This window comes from Callithrix jacchus, chromosome 10, assembly GCF_049354715.1.
Source record: "Callithrix jacchus isolate 240 chromosome 10, calJac240_pri, whole genome shotgun sequence".
Lineage (NCBI taxonomy): Eukaryota > Metazoa > Chordata > Mammalia > Primates > Cebidae > Callithrix > Callithrix jacchus.
Window position 1 is genome coordinate 74,737,604 of NC_133511.1, and position 16,651 is coordinate 74,754,254.

The following is a 16,651-nucleotide window of genomic DNA, read 5'->3' on the forward strand; positions in this document are numbered from 1 at the left end:
AATTCTTTCTATTTTTTATTTTCGTAGGAACAGAGTCTCGCTTTGTTGCCCAGGCTGGTCTCAAATTACTGGCCTCAGGTGATCCTCCCAAAGTGTTGAGATTACAGGTGTGAGCCACCACATCCAGGCTATAATCTATGAATGTTAAAAAAAAAAATTCTTCTTTTGGATTGGGTTTTCATTATCTTTATTGTTAATATAAAAATGATCAAAACATAATTACGTTAGAAATTGGTACTATTAATTAACATAAAAGGTAAAATTTTATTCAAAATGCATTAATTTTTCATTTTTATAGTGGTAAGCACCAAGAAACCTGGTTCACATAAATACTAGACAAAAGTGAGAGTCTACAGCCACAGTACCCTCAACGTGCCATCTCATCTCATCTCAGAAGCTAGGCAGGGTCAGGCCTGGTTAGTACTTGAATGGGAGAAGTGAAATAAATTCTGCCATAGCAATCAATATCAGTATCCTTAGAATTACAAGTCAAAATCATGTCATGACCTATAATCAAAAATTATTTTTAATTATCTGCCAACTGACAATGCCTTCAATTTTGTTGAAAGCAAGAATGGGAAACCGTCTGACTTAGAAAAGGATTTGCTACTCACAGTCATTCGCTTTCCTAATAATAGTCCTAATTGTTCCTTTGCTTGTTAATCTGGAGGTTTTTCACACATGAGGCACACAAATACTAAGACTCAGGATTAATAATGACTATGTCTTGTCTTTGTAAAGTGGGAGAAGCGTGACTGAGAAAGGAAACACCTTGAGTGCAACTGTATTCTCAGACAGATCAAACTTCGGAAAGTGGACACAGAAAGTCAAGATCTGGAAAATATCCCCTGTCTGAAAACTACTAGCTTATCTGCCTCTCCCACCAAAATGGTAGTTTTATCAAAGTTAATATTAAATTATGTTTATTTGTGGATAGTTCCTGTTACATTTTAACAGAAAGAGACTGAAGACAACCTAAATGTGTTTCAATAAAGCACAGAAATATGTGATTAAATAAATTACAAAATGTCTAAAAACAAAAATACATGGTTTCCCTTCAGGACTGAATCAAGTCCCTTCAAAATCAGGGCCCACACTTTATTCCCACAGCCTCGGCTCCTACTAGCCCTTCTAAGGTCCCCAAGTGCATGATTCCCCACTGCGAGCGACGCTTTCTAGGCGGGAGGCCATGGCCCACAGAGCAACACAGAGAGTATGTGCCAGAGGATATAAAGACAATACGCCTAAAGCGTACTGCTGAGGCCTGTTACTAACACTCAGGGAGTTGCAACCTAGAAACCCAGGTCTGGGGAGACCGGGAGGGGACAGTGTTTATGCTGAGACAGTAAGTAGCAAGGACCCAGAGGAAGGCTGAGCGTGGTATGAAGGAATCAATACTCAAGAAGCTGGTAAGGTTGTTGACGTTGGAAGGAAGATCCGTCCACAGGTTGCTGCCCCCAGAGGTCAGGGCCCTACCTATCCTTGGAAGAAGACAAGTAGAGGACAGTATCATCCAAACCAAAGCAGAGCCCAGGCTAAAGGGCCCACTGGGCAGACACTCCATGAGAAGGCTCATGGTCATCACGAAGGGGAGGAGGGGAGAGGAGGAGTGAGCCAAGACACGGCTGCTTTAGGGTCAGAACCTAAGGATGGAAACAAATGAATCTGGTTTCATAAAACAGCTTCCCTCCTCTGTGCCCCAGAGTAGTCCTCCCAGTTAAAGTCCCCTTTCCCTTCCTCTTCACCAAGTCAATCCTGCCAACCTGTCAAGGGCCAAGATGATGCCCCTTGTTCTCCATGCAGCCTCCTCAAACCCTTCTGCTTATAGTCAGTTCTACTACCTCTAAACCCTCATCATTCTCTGTTTATACCACAGGCAACCTGGATTATTTCTAAGCTACCCCATGAGTCCATTTGTATTTGGGTATTAATCTTCAGCTCTTTGCTGTAGGTGTTTTATGCCTCTCTAAGCATAAGGCTTGTGACTTAGGTGTCTTCCTATCCCACAGGGTGAGCCCTCAGTGCTTTACTGTGCAGGACACCTACTTGCTTACAGTTCTGATGGACACACTGTCTCCAGCCACTCATCCCAAATGTCTACCTCTTTCACAAAATTAAAGGTTCGCTATATACATGTGGATTCTGAATTCTTGGGTCTCTCATAGTCTTTAGCTTAGGGCTTCACACTTGCTAAGCACTCAGTGAAACTTTGCTGGAGTCAGTCATTCAGGTGCTGCTCTACCTGAGGCTGTAGCACCAATGAGCCAGCTCTCCAGAGACACACCCATATGGTGTGTCTCTCAGGTACAAACCTCGTCCTAATGGAGACCATTCTCCCATCATGGGAGGCTCTCCTTTCAAGCTAATCTCTTTTTTTTTTTTCTTTCAAGCTAATCTTAACAAGAATGAAATGAGAATTTGAATTTCATTTCATTTATACAAAGTCATTTCCTAAAATAGGGGGATTATAATTTAGGTGATCATTAATTACACTAGCCATCACATAATTCAAAATACCTCAATTCCTTTACCCTTTATAATGAACCCACAGTGGGATCTTGATAGTATATTAAAAAGGACTTCTCACAAATCTCAGTAAATACAGTACAAATAAAATAGTTTGAAACTACAAAAGGAAGACCAGCAAAAACAATGAATACATAGGAAAAAGGTATAAGCAGTCAAAGAATACAAAGTTAACGGTAGAAAAGCAAAGCAAAGCTAATCCCTGTAATGGAATGCCTTCCTCACAGTAAGCACTCGATAAATATTTGTCATCAAATTTACAGAATAGCTAATATTGATTCTCAAGGAGATGAAATAGACTATCATGACTACACAAGTACGGACTGCAAAAGAAATAGAAATGTAAGGTCTGTATTAAATCAATGAATTGATGAATGCAATAAAAACAGAAGTGATGCTACAGAAAAAGCTAATCAGAAAAAGAAATAAAATACAGAAATATATTTCTCAATAAAAGAAACAGATTCAAAGAATGTACCAGATAATAAGTACGAGAAGGAATGCAGCTCAGAGAACCACCCTGCAAACCACCCTGAACAAATGGCCTCAATTCTAAAAAGCTTAACAGAAAAAATATGCTATCTAAAAACAACAGAAGGATTTGTTCCGAATACGAAAGATTTACAAAATCAACAACCAAAGACTACCACTATGACATTCTTATATTTTTAAGCATAAGAAAAAGAAAAAACTCAGCATGTAGAGAAGATCCATATCCAAATGTCTTCCAACTTTGCAGAGGATACAATTAAAGTCCAGAAATGCATGTAAAACTCTCAGAGAAGGTATTTTTGCCTCCAATTTAACAAGGTGAATAGACTCCTTGAGCAAGTGAAAAAGAAATGTCTCTTAGAGCTTTGATCATACCTGAAGAAATCTACCCAGCACATACCTCACTTTAAATTATGTCCAAGAACAACTTTAAATGAGATTTAAATGTTTAAGTTTTACAAATAAGACCAAAGAACCAAAGTCGACAATTTCCCACTTAAAAAATAAAATGTTAAATAGGAAAAGATCATTTGCCAAAAAGACGTTATTAATAAAATAGCACTACAGGCACGTGCCACCATGCCCAGCATTTAAATACCAGACAATGTTGAAACAATAGAGGACATTTAAATATGGCCTGAATAACAAATGATATTAAGGAATTATTAACAATATGAAATTATTCCTTACAATATTAAGGAATTATTGTTTAGTTAAATGTGACAGAGTGGTTACAGATTTTTAAAGTTCTTATCAGATACCCTTCCTGAAATACTATTGGGTAAATAACACAATGTTGAGGAATGGAGGAGACAGATAGAATTGGCAAAATGTTAACAATATTTGAAGTAGATAAAGAATATATGGAGTTCTTTATACAGATGGGAACAATGGCTATTATTATTCATAACAGCCAAGACACTGAATCAGTTCTCCTGACTTCTGTGCATATTTTGAAATAAGAAGTGTTTTAAATTAACATATACTGGGCATCTATGAGTACCAGGTATTGCTTAGGTATTTGACACAAAAATAAAATGGCTTCGAGGAAAAAAAAAAAAACAGTAAAGCAGATTCTTAACCCAGGGTTTATCCAGGGAAATATCCACGATTTCTTTGGGTAACTAAGTCACAGGTACTGCCATTACTACTGTGTTTTATTGCCTATATTCAGAATAGAAAGAAATACTAAATTTCAGTCACAGGTGGATGAAAACAATATAATTTTTTTTTCTATCCAAGTTGTAAGCCCTTCAAATTCTACCCATGGACCTGCAAAGGCTACATCATTCTACAAATATTTGCTGAACTTAAAATAAGACAGTTACTGCTAGGCACTAGGGATACCAAGGTAAAGAGAATACGACAGGCAAGGTGCGTTGGCTCACGCCTGTAATCCCAGCACTTTGGGAGGCCAAGGTGGGTGAATCACAAGGTCAGGATTTCGAGACCAGCCTGGCCAACATAGTGAAACCTTGTCTCTACTAAAAATACAAAAATTAGCCAGGCATGGTGGCAGACACCTATAATCCCAGCTACTCAGGAGGCTGAGGCATGAGCATCGCTTGAACCCAGGAGGCAGAGGTTTCAGTGAGCTGAAATCATGCCATTGCAGCCTGGGAGATAAAGTGAGACTCTGTATCACATACACACACAAAAAAAAAAAAGACTGATAAGGCCAGGCATGGTGGCTCACACCTGTAATCCCAATCCCAGCACTTTGGGAGGCTAAGGTGGGCAGGCAAATCACTTGAAGTCAAAAGTTCAAGACCAGTCTGGCCAACATGGTGAAACCTTGTCTCTACTAAAGATACAAAAATTAGCCAGGTGTGGTGGTGGGTACCTGTAATCCCAGCTACTTGGGAGGCTGGGGTAGGAGAATTGCTTGAATCCAAGAGGCAGAGGTTGCAGTGAGCTGAGATCACCCACTGCACTGCACTCCAACCTGGGCAACAGAGGGAGACTCCATCTAAAAAAAAAAAGACTGATAATGCTGGGTGTGGTGGCTCATGCCTATAATTCCAATACTTTGGGAGACCAAGGCAGGCAGATCACTTGAGCCCAGGAGTTCAAGACCAGCCTGGGCAACATGGTGAAACCCCAGCTCTAGAAAAAATACAAAAATTAGCCAGATGGGGTGGCATGTGCCTGTAGTCCCAACTACTCAGGAGGCTGAGGTGGGAGGACTGCTTGAGCCCAGGAGGTTGAGGCTGCAATGAGCTGTGATCATGCCACTGCACTCTGGCTTGGGTGACAAAGCAAGACCCAGTCTCAAAAAAAAACAAAGTTAAAAGACAAACCATGAAAAACATATGTAGTATATATGATATGAGTTGTTCTTAATATTTTAAAAGTTGGTAAAATGCATTAAATAAAATATAAAACTGCTTGATCTGATAAGTGGTTAATATCCAAAATATATAAGGAATCAACTCAATAGTAAGAAAACAACTTATTTTAAAATGGGCAAAGGACCTGAATAGACATTTTTCAGAGGAAGACCAAATGGCCAACGGGTACTTTAAAAAATGTTCAACATCACTAATCATCAGGGAAATACAAATTAAAACTATAATGAGATAACGATTCACACCTATTAGAATCGCTGCTACCAAAATGAGAAAAGATAACAAGTGTTGGAGAGGATGTGGAGGAAGAGGAACCCCTTGTACATTGTTGATGGGAATATAAATTGGTACAGCCATTCTGGAAAACAGCATGGAGGTTCCTCAACAAATTAAAAATAGAACTATCACAGGATCCAGCAATCTCACTACTGAGTACATATCCAAGGATATAAAATCAGTACGTCAAAGAGATATCTGCAATTCCACGTTCATTGCAGCATTATTCATAATAGCCAAGACATGGTGTCAGCCTGAGTGTCTATCAACAGATGAATAAAAAAAGAAAATGTGGTTTACATACACACAATGGAATGCTAGTCGTCCATAAAAAAGAAGGAAATCTTGTCACTTCCTACAACATGGATGAACCTGAGGACACTATGTTAAATGAAATAAGCCAGGCACAGAAAGAGACACACCACATGATCTCACTTATACGCCAAATCTGGAAAAGTTGAACACATAGACACAGAGGGGAAAATGGTTACCAGAGGCTGGGAGATGGAGGGATGGGGAGATGCTGGTCAAAGAACACTAATTTCTGAAAGACAGGAGAAGTAAATAAGCTCAAGAGAACTCTTGCAACTACAGTTAAACAACACATCACATACTTGAAAATGCTGAGTAGATTTTAAGTGTTCTTACCACAAGAAAAGCATAAGTATGTGAGGTAATGTATATTAATGAGTTTGATTTAGTCACTCTACATATACATAAATCAAAACAGCACATTGTACATCATAAATATACATAATTTTTGTCAATTTAAAAATAAAATACATGAACATGTAAATCAAAAAGAAATAGAAATTAAATGGCCATTAAATATATAAGAAAATACTCAACCTCTATAGAAATCCAAGAAATGCAAATTAACAGAAATGCAGTACCATTTTTATCTTATCAGATTTGCAAATACTGATTATCTTCATTCTTTTTAGTTTGGCAAGAATGGCTGGAAACAGGTACTCTCTCCCACCCTAGTGGAAGTGGACACAGTTAAAGACTTTCTGGAGGGCAATTTGGCAAAGCACAGCAAAAGCCCTTAAAAATATTCATCCCTTTTACTTCTATGAATCCCCAAAATAATCAAGAAACTGCACTAAAATATAAGCATAAGGATATTCATGACAGCATTTCTGTAATAGTTTAAATAAGTAGGGGGAGAAAAAACTAAATATTAATAACAGAAGATTAAAGTAGATCAAATATTTAGTATTTTATGAATGTATATTTTTAATTTGTTTTCAAGTACTCATATATATTTTGGTATATATATATAAACAATGATTATCTCTGTGTAGTAAGATTATGAGTGATTTTTTTCCTATTTTCCAATTTTTCTAGAAAGACCATGAATTATTTGTGTGAAATTCAACTAACCAATTTGGGGGAAATGCCCCATCATCCCTGGGCTCCTGAAAGCCCAAAGTCACAAGTAGAAGTGAAAGATTTTACAGGTACAAAAGCAACAACCTATAACAACTGTTGCCTCTGCAGTGCAGAGAAGGCCTTGATTCTGCCTGGAGCTGAGTTTTGAAGGATTAATTTGCCAAGGAATAAAGTCAAGAGGGCAAAAGAATATCAAGTACAAAAAATGGAAGTGCCTACCATGTTGACAAGCTACATGAAATTTCTGCACAGCAGGAAGGGCAGGGTGAGAGTGGAGGATTGAAGAAAAAGCCAGATCACAAAGACTTCTGAATGTCATGTCAAAGGGTGGAATTATCCTGTCAAAGAAGAATCAATATAGACCTTTCGTGATTCATTAATACGAGGATCAAAGAAAGGTAAAACAGGCTGGGTTCAGTGGCCTGTAATCCCAACACTTTGGGAGGCCGAGGCAGTAAGATGGCTTGAGACCAGGAGATCAAGACCAGCCCGGGAAACATAGCAAGACCTCGTCTCTACAAAAATAAATAAATAAAATAATAAATAAGTAAATAAGAGAAAAGAAAAACAAATAATAACAGAAGAGTGACTGGGATAGGAATGTGGATACTGTCGGGGAAGAGGCATCAGGCAACCTTCTGAGAATGCTAAAAATGTTCCACATCTTGATTGGAGCGGTGGTTATAAGAATGTGTATAAATGTTGAAATCCATTAAGCTATCCCTTTAAAATTTGAGTACTTTACTGTGTTATCCCTCAAAAAGAAAACAAAGAGCTTTTAGCAAAGAAGTATCCTAAATTATTCTAGAAAGCTCACTCAGCAGCTGGGGAGACTGAACACCCTGAGGAAGCACTCTGAGCCATGAAAGCTCCATTCTGGCAAAAGACAGTCAAGGCTTTGGCTGGAGTGGAGGCAGCAAGACAGTAAGAAGGACGATTCATGACACACTTAGGAGGTGGACCTGATAAGCTTTTCTGAGTGTGATTGCTAATGAAACTTCATGATTAAAATTCATGTGAAAATCTAACCCCAAGGCAGTGGCAATAAGGGGTGGGGCTTTGGGGAGGTGATTAGATCACCAAGGCTCTGTCCTCATAAGCAAGATTGAGGTCCTTATGAAAGAAGCTTCCACGCAGTGGAGCTCCCACCTGTAATCCCAGTCCTTGGGGAGGCCAAGATGGGTGGATCACCTGAGGTCAGAAGTTCGAAACCAGCCTGGCCAACGTGGTGCAACCCCACCCCTACTAAAAATACAAAAATTAGCCAGGCATGGTGGTGGGTGCCTATAATCCCAGCTACTCAGGAGGCTGAGGCAGGAGAACCGCTTGAACACAGGAGACGGAGGTTGTAGTGTGCTGAGATCGTGCCACTGTATTCGAGCCTGGGCAGCAAGAATGTAAAACTCCATCTCGGAAAGAGAGAGGAGAGAAAGAGAGAGGTGAGAGAGAGGAGAGAGGAGACAGAGAGAGAGAGAAAGAAGGAAGGAAACAAGGAAAGAAAGAAGGATGGAAGAAAGAAGAGGGAAGGAAGGAAGCGGGGAGAGAAGGAAAGAAAAAGAAAGAGAGAGGAAGGAAGGAAGGAAGGAAGGAAGGAAGGAAGGAAGGAAGGAAGGAAGGAAGGAGGGAAGGAAGGAGCAAGCCAGCTTGAGGGAGGCTGTTAGCCCCCACTGCCAAGTAAGGACACAGTTAGAAGGTCCTACCTCTGAAGAACAGGCCCTCACCAAACACCACACCTTGGGGTTCCCAGCTTCCAGAACTGTAAGCAATAATTTCTGTTGTTTACAAATTACCTAGCCTAAGGTATTTTGTTATAGTATCTTGAATGGACTAAGACAATTGGGAAATCTGAATATAGTCTGAGTATTAGTTAAAATAAAAAGTTACTGCATTAGAAAAATGGAGGTAATTGAAAAATAAGAGAACAAAAAACAGTATGTATAATACAATCTTACTTTGGTAGAAGAATATAAATATGTACATCTGCGTGCCTAGAGACAGACCTTAAAAGGAGAGCACTAAGACTTTAACAGCAGAAATCTCTGAGTGTTGGGAAAGTGAGGTTTTTATTTATTTAGAATGTAGTGTAAAGCATACATTATTTTTAATTTTACTTTTTATTTTTAGAGAAAGGGTCTCACTCTGTTGCTCAGGCTAAAGTACAATGGCTCAATCATAGCTCACTGCAGCCTCTAACTCCTGGGCTCAAGCAGTCCTCCCCACTCAGCCTCCCAAAGTGCTGGGATTATAGGTGGATGCCACCGTGCCCAGTTTTGTTTTTTTTTTTTTTGTAGAGATGGGGGTCTAACTTTTTTGCCTAGGCTGGTATTGAACTCCTGGCTTCAAACGATCCTCCTGCCTTGGCCTCCCAAAATGCTGGAATTACAGGTGTTAGCCACCACGCCTGGCCATATATTACGTTTTTAAAAGAACCTATTTATTTATTTGAGACAGAGTCTCACTCTGTCACCCAGGCTGGAGTTCGATGATGCAATCTCAGCTCACTCCAACCTCCACCTCCAGGGTTCAAGTGATTCTCCTGCCTCAGCCTCCCAAATACCTGAGATTACAGGCATGCATCACCACAACCAGCTAATTTTTGTATTTTCACTACAGAGAGGTTTCACCATGTTGGCCAGGCTGATCTCAAACTCCTAACCTCAAACTCCTGACCTCAAGTGATCCACCTGTCTTGGCCTCTCAAAGCATTGGGATTACAGGCGTGAGCCATGGCGCCTAGCCTAAAAGAACCAATTTAAAGTTGAAAGTTGAACATAATTTTCTATTCTGTAGTTTTCTACTAATGGAGCTCACAAAGAAAGTAGCAGCCATGAGCATGATGGCTCACGCCTATAATCCCAACACTTTGAGAGGACAAGGTGGGAGGATCACTTGAGCTCAGGAATTCAAGACCAGCCTGGGTAACATGGCAAGACTTCATCTCTACATTTCTTTTTTTCCCGGATAGTCTCACTCTGCCACCCAGGCTGGAGTGCAAAGGCACAATCTCCGCTCACGGCAACCTCTTCCTCCCAGGTTCAAGCAACTCTCGTGCCTTAGCCTCCTGAGTAGCTGGGATTACAGGTGCCTGCTAATTTTTGTATTTTTAGTGGAGAAGGCCTTGTTGGCCAGGTTGGTCTCAAACTCCTGGCCTCAAGTGATCCATCTGCCTCGGCTTCTCTACAAAAAAAAATGTTTTGAAACAATTAACCAGGCATAGTGGCCCACGCAGTGGTCCTAGCTACTGAAGGAGCTGAGATGAAAAGATGACTTGAGCCCAGAAGGTCAAGGCTATAGTGAGTTGTGTTCATTCACACCACTGCATTCCAGCCTGGGCAACAGAGGGAGACTCAGTCTCAAAAGAAGAAGAACGGAGAGGGAGACTCAGTCTCAAAAGAAGAAGAACGGAGAGGGAGACTCAGTCTCAAAAGAAGAAGAACGGAGAGGGAGACTCTGTCTCAAAAAGGGGAGGGGAGGGGAGCAGAGGGGAGTGGAGGGTAGGGGAAAACAGGAGAAGACAGGGCAAGGCAGGACAGGACAGGGGAAAGAAAGGGAGGGGAGGGGAGGGGAAGGGAACAGCAGCAAACCTCAAATAGGTAGTGTACAAGCTGGCTCCAGATGCCAAGCAAGAAGGGGAAGACTATCTCACATAGGCTGGCAATCTAAAGGCTCAGTAAAGCACTGCTCTTCTGTACCCATCTTATTTATGTTCCTCTCTTTTGTTCCGAGCAGCAGCCTCTCTGGATGATGGGAAAATTTAGCATGATAGATCAAGCTAAATTTTCCCATCATCTAGAGAGGCTGCTCATCTGCATCATTCATTCTAAGAAAACAAGACACCATGCCACTGCCAGCATCCCCAAAGTGAGCAGACAGATGGGAAGAAAATAACAAGCACTGCACACCCTGTATCCACAGAGCAGGTAAAAGCAACTTTCATAGGAAGTAGGAAACAGCACACCAAGAAGGCTCTTCTTTGGGATTCCAGGGCAGCAGACATTCTCCTGGAAGGGTTTCTAACTTAGGGGATCATCAGGGAAGTGCTGTCCTGACGAAGTTGCCCAAACTTAATACAAAGGAGCTAAGTTTCATTTGTCTTAAATTTAAAGACAGGGATAAGGGAGAAGGTGTAAAGGGCAAAGGGGAGGGCCCAGTATAGACACAATAAAGAAAAGGGATACATTGTTGCTGACTATATTCTCCTCTGGGAGGAATCACAGCAAACTGGGCAGCTGCCAGATTTACCTGGTAACTTCCAGTCAACCAGCTAGAGAACTGGAGAACCCTCTCCAATTCTATTCATCTTCAAAACTGTCTGAGCACCCAGAATGCTGCCTGTTACATGGTAAACATTCAACAACTGAACACAAACATAAGTGAACAGCCTGAACCAACTGAAGGTTTATGGACCAAGCTGTATAACCTTCGGGACTAAAAGAGCTTAAGATGAAAAAGAATCACATGTTAATATCCCATTTGTAACATTTGATGCAATACTGTCGCTCCAGTACCTAGCACAGTATCTGGTGTTTAGGAGGTACTCCTCAATCAATATCCGTTGAACTTTTTCTTGCAACCAAAACTTTCAGATCCAGTAGACGACATTATTTAAGTCTATGTTCTCACTTTTATGCTGACTTTCAAAGTTTTTTGTTAGAGATGGAAAAAAGATTTCTGGGTATGGAAAAATTTCTAAAGTATCATACTCTGTGCCAATTCCATGGCCTGGGAGGAGGCTGTATCAATCTATTCTCATCGGCTCGTATGTGGACTACATGAATGGGCCTAGGCTTGAGCACAGCTTATCTGTCCAAAGCATTTGTGGGCCCAGGAGATAGGTTTTACTTCCACTGGTCACCCGTGTCCTAACACAAAATGTGTAAGGTTGGCTGGGGTCCCCGGATGCCTGACTACCCAACCACTATACTGGGCAGCTCCTCTGATAGAGAGGCAGGCCCAGGCTCTCTCTGGGGAGCTGCTCCCATTCATTTTCCATCTGTTCCTTCAGTCCTCCCTCACTCCATCACTAATTTCTTTCTTTCTTTTTCCCTTTCTTCTGATAAATCTCAACTGTCACCCAGGCTAGAGTGCAGTGGTACAGTAATGGCTCACTGCAGCCTCAAACTCCTGGGCTCAAGCGATCCTCCCACCTCAGCCTCCCAAGTAGCTAAGACTACAGATGTGCGCCACTATGCCCAGCTGATTTTTTACTTTTTGTAGAGACTGGGTCTCACCATGTCACCCAGGCTGGTCTAGAACTCCTGAGCTCAAGCAATTCTCCCACCTCAGTCTGCCAAGGCACTGGGATTACAGGTATGAGCCACTGCACTCGGTCCCATCACTATTTTCACACCAGTATAATGTTACCTTCTATCTCTCCTGTCTTAATTTCTTAAAATTATCATTTGGATACTAAAATATCATTTACAGCCACATACAGAATGAAGGCAAAATACCAGGTCTCCTTCTTATCCCCAAACTCTATTAGAAAGCTGAGTATACACATTTTACCTGAGAATTACATGTCATCTTCTCCAAAAACCACCACAAAGCTCTAAAAACAGAAACAGAAATCACTGAAATGATACTAGTCCCTTAGCAATAAAACCTGTATTGTTCCAAGGGCCTCCTAACTCCTCTTAGCCTCTAGTTTCCTCCTCAATTCCAATCCATTTTCTATACTATCCATTATGTCACCGTATCTGTGAAAAGACAGAACAATAGTCAAAGCGTTTTCACATGCCTCCCTCTCGTTTCAAATTCAAGATGACAGTCAAGATCCCGCAGGATCTGATTCACTTTACACAGCCTGCTCTGTCTCCCACGGGCTCCTTTATAAACCTGCTGATTCTGACAGGACCATCTATTTCCAGCCCACACAAGCCAACATCTTTTCTGCCTCTGGGCCTTTGCTCATGCTGCCCCTAGTTACTCTCCAACCCCCAAAGAGTCCTCCTGGATTCTGAAGGCAGCACTGTGTGGAAGAAAGGGAACTAAACTAGGAGTCGAAACACCTGGATGCCAGGCGTGGCTCTGACATCAACTAGTTGTGTGCCTCTGGACAAGTCCTACACTTCTCTGGGCTCAGTTTCCTGTCTATAAACAGAAAGGATGGACTAGTTCATCCTAAGAGTACTTCCACCTTCGAAAATCAATTATTATTTGATTCCCATATGCTGGACCAAATCCACTCTCTCCTTCAGAGTCTGCAAGTCCTCCAAGAAGTTTCTCTGAGCACATTGGCCCACACTATTCTCTCCCTCTGTGTGGAATCCAGAACAAATTACACAGTGCATTCATTCAACCAAGATTCCTGAGCATTTTCTTGGCCACGTTATGATGGCAAAGTCTTAGAAATAAACATAAAGCCAGTTAGGACCCAGCCTATAGTTATCACCTGTACATCTTTCCTCCCCACTGTTTTTACCCAAGTGAAGTCATGCGAAGTCGTGGACGGCAAATGAATGCAACAGATACCATTTATTCGTTTATTTAACAAATAGTTAAAGAAAACCTTCCATGTCCTATTCTAAACAGTAAAGGTACCAGTAAACAAATGGATCAAGTCCCTAACTTCATGGAATTTATTTATTTGGGAAAGCAGACAGGAAAAACACAGAAATATGTAATGTAATTTCAGGAAGAAAAACAAAGGAGGGGATTAAAGAGTGACTCAGAGCAACTTTACATAGGATGGGCAGAGAAGGCCTCCCTGTGATGATACACTAGAGCCCACACTCAAATGAACTCAGTGACAAGCCAGCAATATTCAAGGAAAAGAGCATCCCAGGAGCAGGCAAAGGCCCTGAAACAGAAGAGATGGGAGGAAGGCTGGAGCAGACGGGAGAGCTGGGGCTTAGACCACACAAGGACTTGGTAGTAATGTGCATTCTACCTCTAACTGTGATAGGATTCCATATGAGGGTTAAAAATATACATAGTCACATTGCTTATGTGGAGAAGAGACTGTAAGGACAGGAGCAGAGGAGCCAGGACCAGCTGGAGATGGCTGTACTGAACCCATAGAGAGTCTGGCTGATGCCCCAGCCTAGGTCACTTCCTGACTCTCCAGCTTACAAGCTGTGGGAGCTCAAGAAAGTCCATCTCTCGCCTCAGTTTCTATACCTTTAAGTGAGGATAATAAAAGTACCTACATTATAATGTTGTCTGGAAGGTTAAATTCGTGCACATAAAACCCTTAGAACAGCCTCTGGCAGACAGTAAACATTTCATGAATGCTAGTACTTTAAAGCCAGAGGATCACCTAAGAAAACTGAAGACAGACAAGAAGCAGGCTGAAGACTGAGCCCCTAGGTCAATCTAAAAGCTCCAAAGGCCTCCATTTGGCCAAGATTTGCCATAAGCCTGCATGTCTTATGGCAACTCTGTTTGGGACTCCAAACCCCCTCTATGTATTAATAACTCACAATTTAGAGCTTGATGATGTAATGCTTTATATAGGTCTTTAGGTAACAATTATATGGTCGAAGTTCAGCTGTCTTGTATACCTACTATCAGGCTTGGCGTAGAGTTAGATAAATGCTAAGGTGTTCTGCAAATACTCATTCATGGATTATATCATGTGTATTTCAAAGTAATCAATGTAAGGCACTATACTTTCTTTTAAAAAAATAATCTTCTCTTCAAGGAATTATGTGACTCATAAGTTATATCCTCAGCACCAGCCCACTACCCCCACTATCCCACCAGTCCCATCTTGGCAGAGACAGATACGCTGACCAAAGAAATTACACTATCTGCCATTCCATTTTCCCGCCTGACTTCCTGTCCACATGCTTTGTAACAAAGTTTTCTATCTCTTCTTTCCTGGAGATTTCTTAAGCTATGAAACCCTTCTATATCTAGCGACATTTCAAACTTGCCTCCTGTCCCCAGAATTCCCACGGCCCTTAAAAAAGCCTAAACAATGAAGCCAGAATATTCCCAGAAAAACAGGAGCATCAAAACTTAGTAAGAAAAGAGGGAAAGAAAATGGGCATAACCCAAATAAACACCTAGAAAATCATCAAGCAGGGTTCTTCCTGACAAGGTACAGGAGTCTCACTCAGTGCCTTCAACTAGCTACTATGAATATTTACAAAATGACCTTAGGAAGTCCTAGCCAGATCAAGCAAGAGAAAGAAATAAAGGACATCCAAATTGGAAAACAGGAAGTCAAACTATCTCTGTTTGCTGATGATATGATTGTATACTTAGAAAACCCCAAAAGATGCCTAGATCCTCAAAAGACTCCTAGATTTGATAAATGAATTCAGTAAAGTCTCAGGTTACAAAATCAACATACACAAATCAGTAGCACTGGTATATACCAAAAACCACCAAGCTGAGAATCAAATCAAGAACTCAATCCTTTTTAATACCTTCAAATACAAATAAAATACCTAGGAATATACTTAACTCAGAAGGTGAAAGAGCACTACAAGGAGAACTACAAAATGCTGCTGAAAGAAACCACAGATGACACAAACAAATGGAAACACACCCAATGCCCATGGAACCAAAGAATCAACATCATGAAAATGACTATACTACTCAACGCAATCTACAGAGTCAATGCAATTCCTATCCAAATACCAACATCATTTTGCAAAATATTAGAAAAAGAAATCCTAAAATTCATACGGAACCAAAAAGGAGCCCAAATAGCCAAAACAATCCTAAGCAAAAAGAATAAATCTGGAGGCATCATGTTACCTGACTTCAAATTATACTGCAAGGCTACAGTAACAAAACAGCAACGGTACTGATACAAATGTAGATATACTGACCAGTGAAACAGAACAGACAACCCAGAAATAAACCCGAATACTTACAACCAACTTATCTTCAACAAAGCAAACAAAAACATTAACTGGGAAAAGATCCCCTATTCAATAAGTGATGCTGGGAAAACTGGCTAGCCACAGGCAGAAGAATGAAACTAGATCCCTATCACTCACGGTATGCAAAAATCAACTCAGGATGGATCGCAGATTTAGATCTAAGACATGAAACCATACAAATTCTAAAAGAAAACCTAAGAAAAACTCTTCTGGACATTGGCCGAGACAAAGAATTTATGACTAAGACCCCAAAAGCAAATGTAACAATAAAAATAAATAAATAAATGGGACCCAATTAAACAAAAAGGCTTCTGCACAGCAAAAGAAGTAATCATCAGAGTAAACAGATAACCCACAGAATGGGAGAAAATACCTGCAAATTACGCATCTGACAAACAACTAATACCTAGAATCTGCAAAGAACTCAAACAATTCGGCAAGAAAAACACAAATAATGCCATCTAAAAGAGAGCAAATGACATGAATAAACATTTCTCAGAAGAAGATACACAAATGGCCACAAAATGTATGAAAAAATGCTCAACATAACTAATCATCAGGGAGATGCAAATTAAAACCACAATGAGATACTCTACCCTGCTCCAGTCAGAGTGGCCATTAAAAAGTCAAAAACAATAGATGTTGGCATGGATGTGGTGAAAAGTGAACACTTGCACACTGCTAGTGGGAATGTAAATTAGTAGAACCTCTATAGAAAACAGTATGGCGATTTCTCAGATAACTAAAAGTAGATCTACCATTCAATCCAGCAAT

General features: G+C 40.7%; 1 protein-coding gene across 9 annotated transcripts in view; it reads right to left on the reverse strand.

Moving 5' to 3' along the window:
* DENND2B (DENN domain containing 2B) overlaps positions 1-16,651 on the reverse strand; it is a 204,613-nt gene that overhangs the window by 150,921 nt on the left and 37,041 nt on the right. The window lies entirely within an intron of this gene.